General features: G+C 39.6%; 1 protein-coding gene across 1 annotated transcript in view; it reads right to left on the reverse strand.

The window, feature by feature from the left end:
• The window catches only part of Gabrg3 (gamma-aminobutyric acid type A receptor subunit gamma3), a 574,107-nt gene that overhangs the window by 216,951 nt on the left and 343,342 nt on the right, over positions 1-13,814 (reverse strand). The gene's annotated exons all lie outside the window — the stretch shown is intronic.

Raw genomic sequence — 13,814 nt, forward strand, 5'->3', positions numbered from 1 at the left:
GCTGGACAGTGTATAAAAAGAGACTCTTTACTCACAGTTTTAGAGGCTAAAAGTCCAAGATTAGGTGGCCCTACCTGTTGAGCCTCTGGTCAGGGCCTCATGGTGGATGGCATTACAGTGGCAGTAGGGCATGCAGGAGAGATCCCATGGTGAGGCAGGGGGTGGAGGGACTTGGTCAGGCTCACTCTTTCTATAATAACTCGCTCTCCTGGAAATTAACCATGGACTCACGACAACTACATTCACCCATCCTGAAGGCAGTGCCGGCAACTACCTATACATTAGTCCTACCACCTTACTAACATCACTCGACTGGGAACTAAGATTCTGGCATGAGAACCTTTGGAGCATTCATTCAACCATATCCAAACCAGAGCAATTATCACTTAGGTAAGCAGACTTCAGTACACAAGACCTAGAAGGTGTTGTGCCAGAGATGGAGGAACACCTGGAGAGATCTCCTTAATGGTAATAGTGGATTGGGCCACGCCCAGGCATTCTGCTGAATCCACTGGCTGGAGCCACACAGACATACTCCTTTCAAAGCCCTGGAGCTCCAGTCAGTGGGAAGGATTCTACTCTCATGTGCTCCTGCCCAAGTGAGAAGGCTGAATGCCACAGTCATACTGAACCACAAGCACTGAAGTCTCATTCTTCACCTGTGCTCTGGCATTTACACAGGTGACTTACTTGCACCATCATACAATGCCAGTGACATCAGTTCTTTATTGTCTTCTTGTCTCAATAAGAAAACCGAGTCCTAGTGTCACTCCCAGAATATTGCCCAACCCTGTACCACTTGTGGAGATGTAGCTCACCTCTGCACACAGGAGCTGGAGCTCCAGATTCTCCTGACTCATGGCCACACAACAGCTATGCACAACAGGGATGGAAGGAGCACCCCACCAACTCAGTGTGAACCAAGGAAACATGGGCTCTCCAGCCTGGAACCAGAGAGGAACTCAGCATTGTTGCAGCAACCTGTGAACTTCTCAGGGCTCATCTTTGCAGCAGGGGGTCCAGTGTAGGCAGGAAGGTGGCCTTGCAGAGCTTATGTTGTCACTGTGGTGGGAATGGTGAAGGACATGGTGGGAGGGCACAGCGTTTTACCCATGAAACATGCCCAAGGGCAAGATCCTGAGTAAAGTGTGGGGGGTTGAGGGTTAAGGATACCTCCTCCAGGTCTGGGTCTCATGCTTGCTCCTCAAAACAAGAACATCCCCGAAGAGGATGACTGCTATGTTATAAACATATTTCACGTGTTGAGCGTTAATCCCCATTGTGAAGTAGTAAGTGGGTGGAAAATTCATCTGACTGTGGTGTTTAGAGGTGGGTCTTTTGGGGGTGATTAGCATTCAATAAAATCATTAGGATGAAGTCTTCATGACTGAATCCTGTTGTCTTTCTAAAAGGGAGAGGGACCAGAAGAAATGCAAACACACATGCTCTCTACCTCTCGCCATGCAGTACCCTGTGTCAGCCAAAGGTCACTACCAGATGTGAACCTTGGACCTCCACAACTGAGCCCAAACAATCCCTCCTTCTTCTAACTTACCTGGTTGGTGTTACTGTGTTACTGGCAACAGAAAACAAACTAACAGTGTTTCTGCTGGCCTATGGAGTTTCCAGTTGAAATATCTTCCGACTGACTTACAGGGCTCTGCGTCCAGGCCATTTAACATCTAGGTGAAGTAATTCTGGTTCTTCTGGCTTCAAGGCTATGACATATGCTAGGGCCTAGTTCTTCCTTCCATTTGTTCTTGGAACTCAACTCCCTGGCAGAGCAGCACTATCCCTTGGGTTTGTCTGAGTCCTACCAAAGGCCCTTGGATCTAAATCAGTTCTCCACAGGACTCCTCTGCCATAGTGCTTGGAGAAGCTCACCAGTTCTGGCCATGGCTACCTCCGCTGAGATACGGACCTCACCTCCTCCCCATCAGCAGCATCTGCTAAGCCCCCACAGTATTTGTTCCCCATCATAGAGCACTTTCGATCCAGGGTGCTATGTCCTGGCAATGCTCCATTTCCAGCTCCCTGTGGCAGGACTACAGTTTAACTCTATCCCCAGACCTCAGCACGGGGACCAGTATGTAGTTATCACTCAAAAAACAAAACAAAACAAACAAACAAAAAACCAAAAAGCAATTAGGTTGGTGAAAAAAAGATGTATAGTTTAAAAAGAACACATGTGAAAATAATATATATCAGAACTAAATAAAAGAGCTTGAGAGTTTAAAAAGATGTTCAGATAATCTTGCCATGACTTCTCTGGTTTACGTAAGTTTTGGCTTTGAAACCTGTGTTACAGAAAAGAAAGGTCAGGATGTGGCTTAAGATAAAAATGCATGAAAATGGAAGATATTTATTAAATGTTCAAAAATATAACATGGTATTTGCCTGTTGAAAGTATAGAAAGGTTCACAGCAGCATTTAGATTTGAATATATTTACTCATTGTGTCTACTCACAAAGATACTTTTCTTTAGATTTTATGTTTTATTATGTTTTTAGCCATGGGAATATTGCAAATGTGGGTTTGCTCAGATTCACATCAGAATTTAGAATGCCTGGCTGCCATATAATTTTATTGTTTTATCCTAGCCTTACTTATGTTTACTTTGGTAACTTGCAAAAATAACTGAAATAATATATCTCTTCTCATTAAATAAAATTTCAGTTATAGCTGATAATGGAAAATACTGAAATCTGATTAAAAGTGAATGTACTGAAGAAAAAAAAAGAAAAGAAAAAACAAAACAAAACAACAACAAACAAGTCTCATGGGGGAGGTATAACAATAATCAATGAAAGCAACATGTTCTGTTTTTAAGGACATAACATTTTCCACAGAGCAGGCCCTGACTGTGAGCGAGCAGAAGTACCATGAAGACATGACAAGTGTTCTTGAGAAGCGCCCCACAAGCCAGACCAACCCCACCGCTGCTCCTGCTGGGTGACATCCATGAGAAGAGGGTGGGTCTGAGATCAGGCCCACTTTGGAGGCACCTGGCTGGGAGGAGAACACTTCAGCCTTCCTCCTTCAGGCTGTGTATCTGTGTGTTCACCTCCAAATTTCCGTGTCCCTAAAAGAAGCCTGCAGTGCACGCTACTGCCAAAGGCTGTCGCTGTGGTTCTAACCCAACAACGCAGTGCTATCCACCCAGCCACCTCAGCCCACTCCACAGCAAAGCTTAGCTCCAGGGCGGCTAGACTCTGCAACCAGGCCAGGTGAGAGAATGCTGGCCTCAGGTTGGTGCAAACCACAACTGCCACAGGAAGCAGCATCTAAGCCCTCCTGAGTTAACATGTACATCAAAAGGAAATTAAGAAGGATTCCTTGCTTACTTAACTCCTCCATAGTAGGCTCTTGAAATACATGGGATGTTTGTTCGTCTGTGTTAAACACACCTTAATATGGAAATCTTCAGCTATATCCCAAAGCAGAGGGAGTGGCTTAACAGCCCCTATGTGCTATCATCTGATTTCTCACTTATCAACTCCTAGCCAATCTTGCTTTATCTACACTCTTACTCACCTCCCAACCTCGCTAGGCTACTTTGAAGCAAACCCCAAATATCACGCTACTACATTCACTTATTCTTCAGTATATATGCCCCAATTGAGATAGGCTAAGCACAAGTAAACATATCATGTTTAAAAGTTACAATGATTCCCTATTTTTATCAGATTTTAAAAATCAATTTTTATGTTCTTTAAATGTGATATAATAGTATTTTACAGAGATACATGTGTTTAAATATGCGACAAACTTTTCTTATGCAGTCTTTTTGGCACTCTTTAAATATTCACCTGTGTTTCATTTATCACACATCCTGTACTCCTGCATTGTTTTCCTTTTTGGATGTTGGCAGAATCTGTTGGGAATAAAAGGATAAAGTAGTTCCATCAGGACTCCTGGGTTAGGGCACAGCTACCAGGGGAGGAAAGCTAGGAGTGTCATTTCCAATCTCTTCATGTCCGAACCACCCTGCTTCCAGCTATTACTTTCTAGACTTCCATCTCTACCCTTACTGGGATATTATTTCTTAGAGCCAATAGCACAGCTCTCAGACAGCCTTGTGAAAGGAACTAGGATGAATCAACAACATTTGTTGCTGTTCGAGTGTTTCTCTGCAAAAAAACCCAAAAAATGTGTTGGAGACTTCATCTCCACAGCAACAGTGTTGGGAGTGGGATGGAATGAGAGGTGCCTAGGTCCTCTTGAATGGATTAATGCCAGTAACAAAGGGCTTAAGGCTGTGAGTTCAGTCACCCTCTCTCCTTTGACATTTCTTGATCTTCTGCCATGGATTGATGCACCAAAAAGATCTTCAGATTCAGGCTCATGACCTTGGACTTGCGAGCCTCTGGAACACCAAAAATGAATCTTTGTTCCTTGTAAATTACCTCATCTCGAGTATTCTGATGTAGCAGCACAGAACATTCACTACAGCAATAGTCATCTACCACTATCCTGAAAGACAAAGCTTTCCTCATGAAATAGCATTCTTATGTGTAAATGCAGCAAATTATGGTTATTTTCAGACTTGGATGGTTACTGGAAAACAAATGGAATTTGTCACTTCTATTGTTGCCAATACTAAAATAATGGTAAATTGGAAGTTTGGAAAATTTACACTCAGAATCATAAGCTTGACAGCTTTCCAGTTCTTTTTTTTTTTTTTTTGTATATCCTTTTATTGGTACATTTTAGGTGTACAATATAATGACATTCATCATTGGAGATATGCACCTTTACATAATCTCTCTTGGTTCTTATTTTTTCCCCATTCCCCTGCTCTCCAAACCCTCCATCCCTCCCTATTTACAATGACTTTGTTTCCATTTTTTCATTTTCTCATATTAATTCCATTTCCTTCTTTCCTTTCCCCTACCCCTCCCAATTCCCTCTCCCCTTTGCCCCTTTTCTGCCTATTTCACATTATCTATTATACCTTTTAGTCCTTATTTACACTTTCGGTTTCTCACACTAGAGAAATTATTTGGTATTTACACATGTGTCCTATTTATTTCACTTAACAGTATCGCCTCAATGTGCATCCATTTAACTATAAATGCCTCTAATTTCTCATTTTTTATGGCTGAATAGTACTCCATTTTATAGAAAAACCACATTTTCTTGATCCAGTCTCCAGCTGATGGTCATTTGGGCTGTTGGCTTTCCAGTTCTTAAATTCTTTGCTAACAAATTGATGAGGATATTAACAAGTGTGGTTTTGTGATATTTTGTCAACATTTAGATGATAAATATAATTCTTTGAACTAATAATTTTTTTCAAAGGACCACTGCATGATGTACAAAATCATGCAGGGGTAAAGATATATTCAAAGTGTAAGACAGATGAATGGATTGCAAGAATGCAAACTATGAATAATCCTTTGATATAGTTTCAGGTTACACATTGTAACTAAAATTTGAGAAGCAAGGGCTGGGGATTTAGCTCAGTGGGTCTGGCTCCTGCCTCCCAAGCACAAGGTCCAGAGTTCGATCCCTGGTACCAAAAAAAAAAAAAAAAGTTTTAAGAAGCAACTAGTCATCCCTCCTGCCACTCCCGGACCAGAGGAAGGGGCTTCTGAGATGCCATCCATCCCACCACTCCTGGCCCAGAGGTAGGGGCTTTTGAGCCACCGTCCCACTGCTCCTGGTCCAGAGGAAGGGGTTTCCTGGCCATCATCACTCCTACTGCTCCCAGCCCAGAGGAAAGGGGTTTTGGAATGCCTTCTGTCCCACTGCTGCTGACCCAGAGGAAGGGGCTTCCAGTCCACCATTCCTACCACCGCTCCTGGCCCCTGTCCCATCCCACCTCTCCCAGCTCAGAGGAGGTAAGCCGGGCAGATACCAAAAGCACCCCCCCACACCGCCACAGTTCAAATGAGAAAACACGTAAAAAAGTCTCAAAACCAGACTTCCAGACCTCCTACAGCAACCCCAAAGGGAAATGAGATGGAACACTCTGATACTCAACCACCTGGACCCATTGAACTGGCAACAAAAGGGGATCTGGGAAAAATGAAATCAGAAATAATTGCTCAGATAACAAGAGAAATTGTGCTCCTAGTGCAAGACATGATTAATAAATCTAGAGAGGAGCTGAGGAACATGATGGAATCCCAACATAGGAAACAAATGGAATCCATAAAACAGATGCAAATAGATTTCCAGGACATGAAAAACTCCATTGAAAGTCTACACAGCAGAATGAGCCAATGTGAGGACAGAATTTCAGATACAGAAGACAAGATTGCAATTAATGACCAGGAAAAGAAAAACTGCTTCAAAATTATAAGGGAACATGAGAAATCAATCCAGCAGCTGCTAGACAATGAAACGAAGAATAACGTAAGACTGATTGGAGTCAATGAAGAAACAGGAGAGAGTGCAGATGACATAAAAAAACTCTTCACAGAAGTAATGGCAGAAAACTTCCCAAGCAGGGGAAAAGAGCTTGACATACAGATAAGTGAGGCATATAGGACTCCAAATAGCCTTGATCAAAGAAAATCTACTCATAGGCATATAATTGTTAAGATTCCAGAAACTCAACAGAAGAACAAAGTTCTACAAGCAGCACAGAAAAGAAACAAATCACATACAAAGGAAAGCCCATCAGAATCACAGCAGACTTCTCAACACAAACCATCAAGGCAAGAAGAGCTTGGAGTGACATATTCCAAGCCCTAAAAGAAAACAGCCTCCAACCCAGATTGAGGTACCCTGCAAAACTATCTTTCAAAATAGATGGAGAAATAAGATACTTTCATGACAAAGAGCACCTTAGGAACTTCATGAATACCAAACCAGCACTGCAAAGAATTTTACACAATAGCCTAGGAACAGACATTGAGGATCACAACCCCTGGAAGCAAAGCAGAATGAACCCATCTGGCATGACAAGAAATTAAATGGAAAGGGGGAGAACCCAACCAAAAGAAAAGGTCATGGCAATGACAAGTCAATATGTTTCAGTTATAACCATCAATGTTAATGGTCTCAATTCACCAATCAAAAGAAATAGACTGGCAGAATGGGTCAAGAAGCAAAATACAACAATATGCTTCATACAAGACACACACTTAATTCAAAAGGAAACTCATAGACTGAAAGTTAAAGGGTGGAAAACAATACTCCATATGACGAGAACCCAAATAAAAGCAGGAGTAGCTATCCTATTGGCAGATCAAGTAGATTTCAAACCAACACTGATTAAGAGAGACAAAGAAGGACATTACATCCTTGTAAAGAGAAGAATCCAAGAGGAAGAGATGACAATCCTAAATATCTATGCACCAAACACTAGTGCACCCAACTATATAAAACAAATACTAACGGACATGAAAAGTCATATATGCACTAATACAGTTGTAGTGGGAGACCTCAACACCCCACTGTCACAAATAGATAGATCAACTAGACTAAAAATAAGTAATGAAATACTAGAACTCAATCGAACTCTTGAACAAATGAACTTAACAAATGTTTACAGAGTCTTCCAGCCCACAAAATCAGAATACACATTCTTCTCAGCTGCACATGGGTCATTCTCCAAAATAGGCCACATACTCACACATAGAACATGTTTAAGTAAGTGCAAAGGAATTGAAGTTATCCCCTGTATATTATCATATCATAGTGCAATGAAATTGGAGATCCATAGCAAAAGAAACTCAAAAAATTTCATAAACACGTGGAAATTGAACAACACATTTCTGAATAACCAATGAGTTATAGAGGAAATTAAAGAAGAAATCAGACAGTTCCTTCAATTAAATGACAATGACAATACAGAATATCGGAATCTATGGGACACAATGAAAGCAGTCTTACGAGGGAAATTCATAGCAGTGAATATGCATATTAGGAAAACAGAATCAGCCCAATTAAACAACCTGATGCTGAACCTCAAGCTTCTAGAAAAAGAAGAGCAGGACAAACCCAAAGCTCATACAAGGGAGGAAATTATAAAGATCAGAGCAGAAATCAATGCAACGGAGACTAAGAGAATGATACAAAAAAATCAATGAAGCCAAGAGTTGGTTCTTCAAAAGAATCAACAAAATTAACAAACCCTTAGCCAACCTTGTCAGAAAAAGGAAAGAAAAGGCCCAAATCCATGCAATTAGGAATGAAAAGAGTGAAATTACAACAGACCCAGCAGAAATCCAGAGGATAGTCAATACCTACTTCCAGAACCTATACACCATTAAGATGGAAAACACAAAAGAAATGGACAGATTCTTAGATACATATGAATTACCAAAGTTGAATGAAGAAGACCTAAAATTTCTAAGCAACCCAATATCAACCAGTGAAATTGAAAACATAATTAAAAACTTTTCAACTAAGAAAATCCCGGGGCCTGATGGCTTCACTGCTAAATTCTACAAGACATTTAGAGAGGAACTACTGCCACTACTGTTTAAACCCCTCAATGAAATTGAAAGGGAAGCAATACTCCCAAATTCATTTCTGGAAGCAAGCATCACCTTGATCCCCAAAGCAGAGAAAGTCCCAACAGAAAAGGAGAACTATAGGCCAATCTTACTAATGAACATAGATGCAAAAATCCTTAATAAAATACTGGCAAATAGAATGCAGAAGATCATCAAGAAGATCATACACCCTGATCAAGTGGGATTCATCCCAGGGATGCAGGGATGGTTCAACACATGCAAATCAATCAATGTAATACACTATATCAACAGAGCTAAGGACAAAAACCATATGATTATCTCCATAGACACAGAAAAAGCATTTAACAAAATCCAACATGCATTTATGATAAAAACCCTACAAAAAATTGGAATAGATGGTCTCTACCTCAAATTGATAAAAGCCATCTATGAAAAACCAACAGCCAATATCATACTAAATGGTCAAAAACTGAAATCCTTCACACTAAAATCAGGAACAAGACAAGGATGTCCACTATCACCACTCTCGTTCAATATAGTTCTAGAAACATTACCCATGGAAATTAGATGAGAAAGAAATAAAAGGAATAAAGATAGAAAATGAAGAAGTCAAATTGTCATTATTTGTAGATGACATGATACTGTATATAGAAGACCCCAAGAACTTCACCAAAAGTCTTCTAGACTTAATAACCAAATTCAGTAGAGTAGCTGGTTACAAGGTCAACACACAAAAATCAATAGCTTTCCTCTACACCAATGACAGACTCACTGAGAGAGAAATAGGGCAAATAATTCCTTTCACAATAGCATCCAAAAAACTGAAATACCTAGGAATCAACCTAACGAAAGAAATCAAAGACCTCTTCTCTGAAAACTATGGCACTCTGAAAAGAGAGATTGAAGATAATATCAGAAAATGGAAAGACATCCCCTGCTCCTGGGTAGGAAGGATTAATATAGTGAAAATGGCCATACTTCCAAAACTGCTATATAGATTCAATGCAATTCCAATTGAGATCCCAGCAACATACTTCACGGACCTTGAGAAAACAATCCAAAAATTCATTTGGAACAAGAAGAGACCCAGAAGAGCACAAGCAATTCTAGGTAACAAAGACAAGGCAGCGGGTATCACAATCCCCAACCTGCAACTGTACTACAAAGCTATGGTGATAAAAACAGCATGGTACTGGCAATGAAACAGACCTGAGGAGCAGTGGAACAGATTAGAAGATGCAGAAACAACGTCAGACACACTCAACCACCTCATCTTTGATAAAGGAGCGAAACACCCTCACTGGAGGAAAGACAGTCTCTTTAATAAATTGTGCTGGAAATATTGGGTTTCAACTTGCCAAAGATTAAAACTACACCTATATTTCTTGCCATGCACTAAACTAAAATCTAAATCGATTAAAGATCTAAATATTAAAATAGAAACTCTGAACCAGTTGGAACAGAGGTTAGGTAGAACTCTTGAAGACATCGGTGTTGGAAAAGATTTTATGAACAAAACCTCAGTTGCCCATGCACTAGCACAGTCAACAAGTGGGATCTCTTCTTATTAAAAAGCTTCTGCACAGCAAGAGAAACCACCAGCAGTGTGAAGAGACAACCCACAATGTGAGAAAAAATCTTCACCTGCTCTTCCTCAGACAAAGGTCTACTATCTCAAATCTATAAAGAACTTAAAAAGATCAGACCTCCCAAATTTAAAGACCCAATCCGAAAATGGGCATCTGAAATGAACAGACATTTCTCACACAAAGAAGTAGAAATAGCAAATAAATACATGAGAAAATGTTCAACATCACTGGTCATTCGAGATATGCAAATGAAAACAATGCAAATGAAAACAATGCTGACATTCCACTTCACTCCAGGAAGAATGGCTGCTATCATGAAATCAACCAATAACAAATGCTGGCGGGGTTGTGGGGAAAGAGGAACACTGCTCCACTGCTGGTGGGAGTGTAGACTGGTGCAACCACTGCGGAAATCAGTATGGAGATACCTCAAAGAAGTAGGGCTGGAATTCCCATTTGACACCGCTATTCCACTGCTGGGGATCTTCCCCAAAGAATTAAAAGAATCATACCACAGTGATAGATGTGAACCCATGTTCATCGCAGCACAGTTTGTGATAGGTAAAACTTGGAAACAGCCCAAATGCCCATTAACTGGAGACTGGATAAAGAAAATAGGTTCTTTAAATAAAATGGAGTACTACTCAGCCATACAAAATGAGAAATTAGAGACATTTATAGCTAAGTGGATGCACATTGAGGCGATACCCTTAAGTGAAATAAATAGGACACACATGTATAAATACCAAATAATTTCTCTGGTGTGAGAAACTGAAAGTGTAAATAAGGACTAAAATGTATAATAGGTAATGTGAAATAGGAAGAAAAGGGGCAAAGGGGAAGGAAGTGAGAGGGGTAGGGGAAAGGATAGAAGGGAATGGGATTACTATGAGAAAATGGAAAAATAGGAACAAAATCTTTGTAATTAGGGAGGAATGGAGGGGTTGAAGAGAGGGCTGGGCAAGGGTGAAAAATAAGAACCAAGAGAGATTCTCTAAAGGTGCAAATTTCCAATGATGAATGTCATTATATTGTATACCTAAAATGTACCAATGATTAGAATGAATAATCGATAATGCAAAATAGGAAGAAAAGGTCCAAAGGGATAGGGGTAGTGGGAGGGGCAGGGGAAGGGAAAGAAGGGAAAGGAGAAATGATGAGAAATGGAAAAATGGAAATAAAGTAAATAGGGAAGGGTGGAGGGGGTGTAGGGAGGGCTAGGAATGGGGAAAAAACAAGAACCAAGATGCATCATGTACGGGTACAATTCCCAATGAAAAATGTAATTCTGTTGTATACCTACAATGTACCAATAAAAGAATTTAACAACAACAAAAAGAAGCAACTAGTCAAGTTTGCTGTGATATCAAGAAAGTGTAGCCACTACTATCTGAAAAGTGTGATATACTCACCCATTTTCAAACTGCCTGTTTGTCTCAGGCTGGGTTTCTTCCCAAAAATTAAACAGTGCAATAGAATAGACACAAAAACAGACAAAAAAAATCTGTTTTTCACTGAAGCAGACATCAAAGATATTTGCAGAAATATAAATCCATGTCACTGTTCTCACTAAATTATTTTAAAAACTCTATTTTATAGACATCTTACTCAAATAAGGTTAAGTGAATTAATAAATGTATATTTAAGTATCTAAATTTCAATTTCTAAGACTACAGTAAATATTGATAGTGATAACACATAATTAAAATTGGGGGACTTTAATAATTGTATGTGCTTTGAGTAAGAATACTTTTGCTGTATTTGTGTGCTCAAGGACTGGGAGCTGTGTACCTTATGTCAATTCACACATTTGAATTTCATGGGTGCTAATGTAGATTCCATTGGGATCCGAGGCACTTCAAGAGACTTAATTACTCAATAGTATTGCACAATGGGAAGAATGTACATTAAGAGATAGCCTCTTGGGGCAGGGATTTAGCTCAGTGGTTCCGCTGCCTGCCTCGCACGCACAAGATTCCCCAGTTCGAGCCCTGGTACAAAAAAAAAAGAGCCTCTTCTCAGTTTTTGGAAAGGCAGAATGAGAGAATGGACATTAAGCACAATGAAGGGATCCTCACTAGATGGTGATTATTATATGAATGCATCACAATGGAATTGTCTGTAGAAGTCTAAAAATAGGTAGCTGTTTACTCTTCGGATCATTTATTTTTACATTTTATTATGAAAATTTCAAACTTCTAGGAAAAGAAAGGATTTGATAATGAAAATCCAAATACCCACTGAAAGTTTACACTGTACTAGGTACAGGAGGTATTTGGGATATCAAACAGGTATAAACCAGAATAAAACCTCCCCATATCACATTGTAGTTAAAATGCCAAGAATGCAGAACAGGGAAAGACTATTGAGAGCCATGTGAGAGGAATACCATGTCACACATAAAGGCAAACCCATCAGAATAACTTCAGACTTCACTACAGAAACCCTAAAGTCCAGAAGGCCATGGGACAATGTATTTCAAGTCCTAAAAGAAAACAATACCAATCTAGATTACCGTGTCCAGCAAAGCTATCCTTCAAAATTGAAGGGGAAATAAAGATCTTCAAAGGTCAACATCACCCTGAAACCAAAACTGGCAAGGAAACACACAGAAAACTGTAGACCAATATTCTTTTTTGTTGTTGTTCCCAGGGATCAAACTCAGGATCAAACTTGTGAGAAAGGCAGTGGCACCACTGAGCTAAATCCCCGGCCCCTAGACCAATTTTCTTGACCAACACAGATGCAAAAATCCATAATAAAATACAAAGCAAATTGAACAACACATTAAAAAGACCATATACAATGATCAAGTTGGCTTCATTCCAGGGATGGAAGGATGGGTCAACATAAGTAAATCAATAAACATAATAATATACCACGTAAACAGAATCCACAATAAAAACTGCATAATCATCTCAATTGATCAGAAAAAAGCCTTAGGCAAAACTCAACATCCCTCATGATAAAAGCCCAAAGGAACTAGGATTTGAAGGATTATACTTCAATATAGTAAAGGGTATATATCACAAAACCACACCCAACATCACTCTGAATGGGGAAAATTGAAAGTATTTCCTCTAAAATCAGGGAAAAGGCAAAGATGTTTATTTTCAGCACGCTTTGGCTGGGGATGTGGCTCAGTGGCACAGTGCCTGCCGGGCAAGTGTGAGGCCCTGAGTTCCACTTCTGGTACAAAAAAAAAAAAAAAAGAGCACTTTTGTTCAACATGATTCTTGAAATTTTAGCTAGAGCAATTAGATAAGGAAAATAAATAAAAAGTACATAAATAAAAAAGAAAGGAGTCAATCCTTGATTGCAGATAATATGATCCTACACTTAACAGATCCTAAAGAAGCCATCAAAAGACTATTAGAGCACATAAATTAACTCAGCAAAGTAGTAGGATATAAAATCAACATTAAAAAACTAATGAGTTTTCTATATACCGATAATGGACTAGCTGAGAATGAAATCTGGAAAACAATTCCTTTCACAATAGCTTCCAAAGAACAAATTGCCTTGGCATCAATCTAACCACAGGGAGGAAAGACCTCTACAGTGAAAATTCCAGAACACCGAAGAAACAAAGAAAACACTAGACAATGGAAAGACTTCTCATGTTCATGAATGAGCAGAATTAGTATTGTTAAAATGGCCATATTACCAAAACACTGAAGTTCATATGGAAACACAAAAGACTCAGAATAGCCAAAGTAATACAAAGGAAAAGAAGCGAGGCTGGAGGTATCAGAATGCTGATTTCAAATTATACTACAAAGCCACAGTGACA

Source organism: Heterocephalus glaber, unplaced genomic scaffold (genome assembly GCF_053883595.1).
Source record: "Heterocephalus glaber isolate CG9 unplaced genomic scaffold, H.glaber_assembly_v1.0 deba00001531, whole genome shotgun sequence".
In the NCBI taxonomy this organism is placed as follows: domain Eukaryota; kingdom Metazoa; phylum Chordata; class Mammalia; order Rodentia; family Bathyergidae; genus Heterocephalus; species Heterocephalus glaber.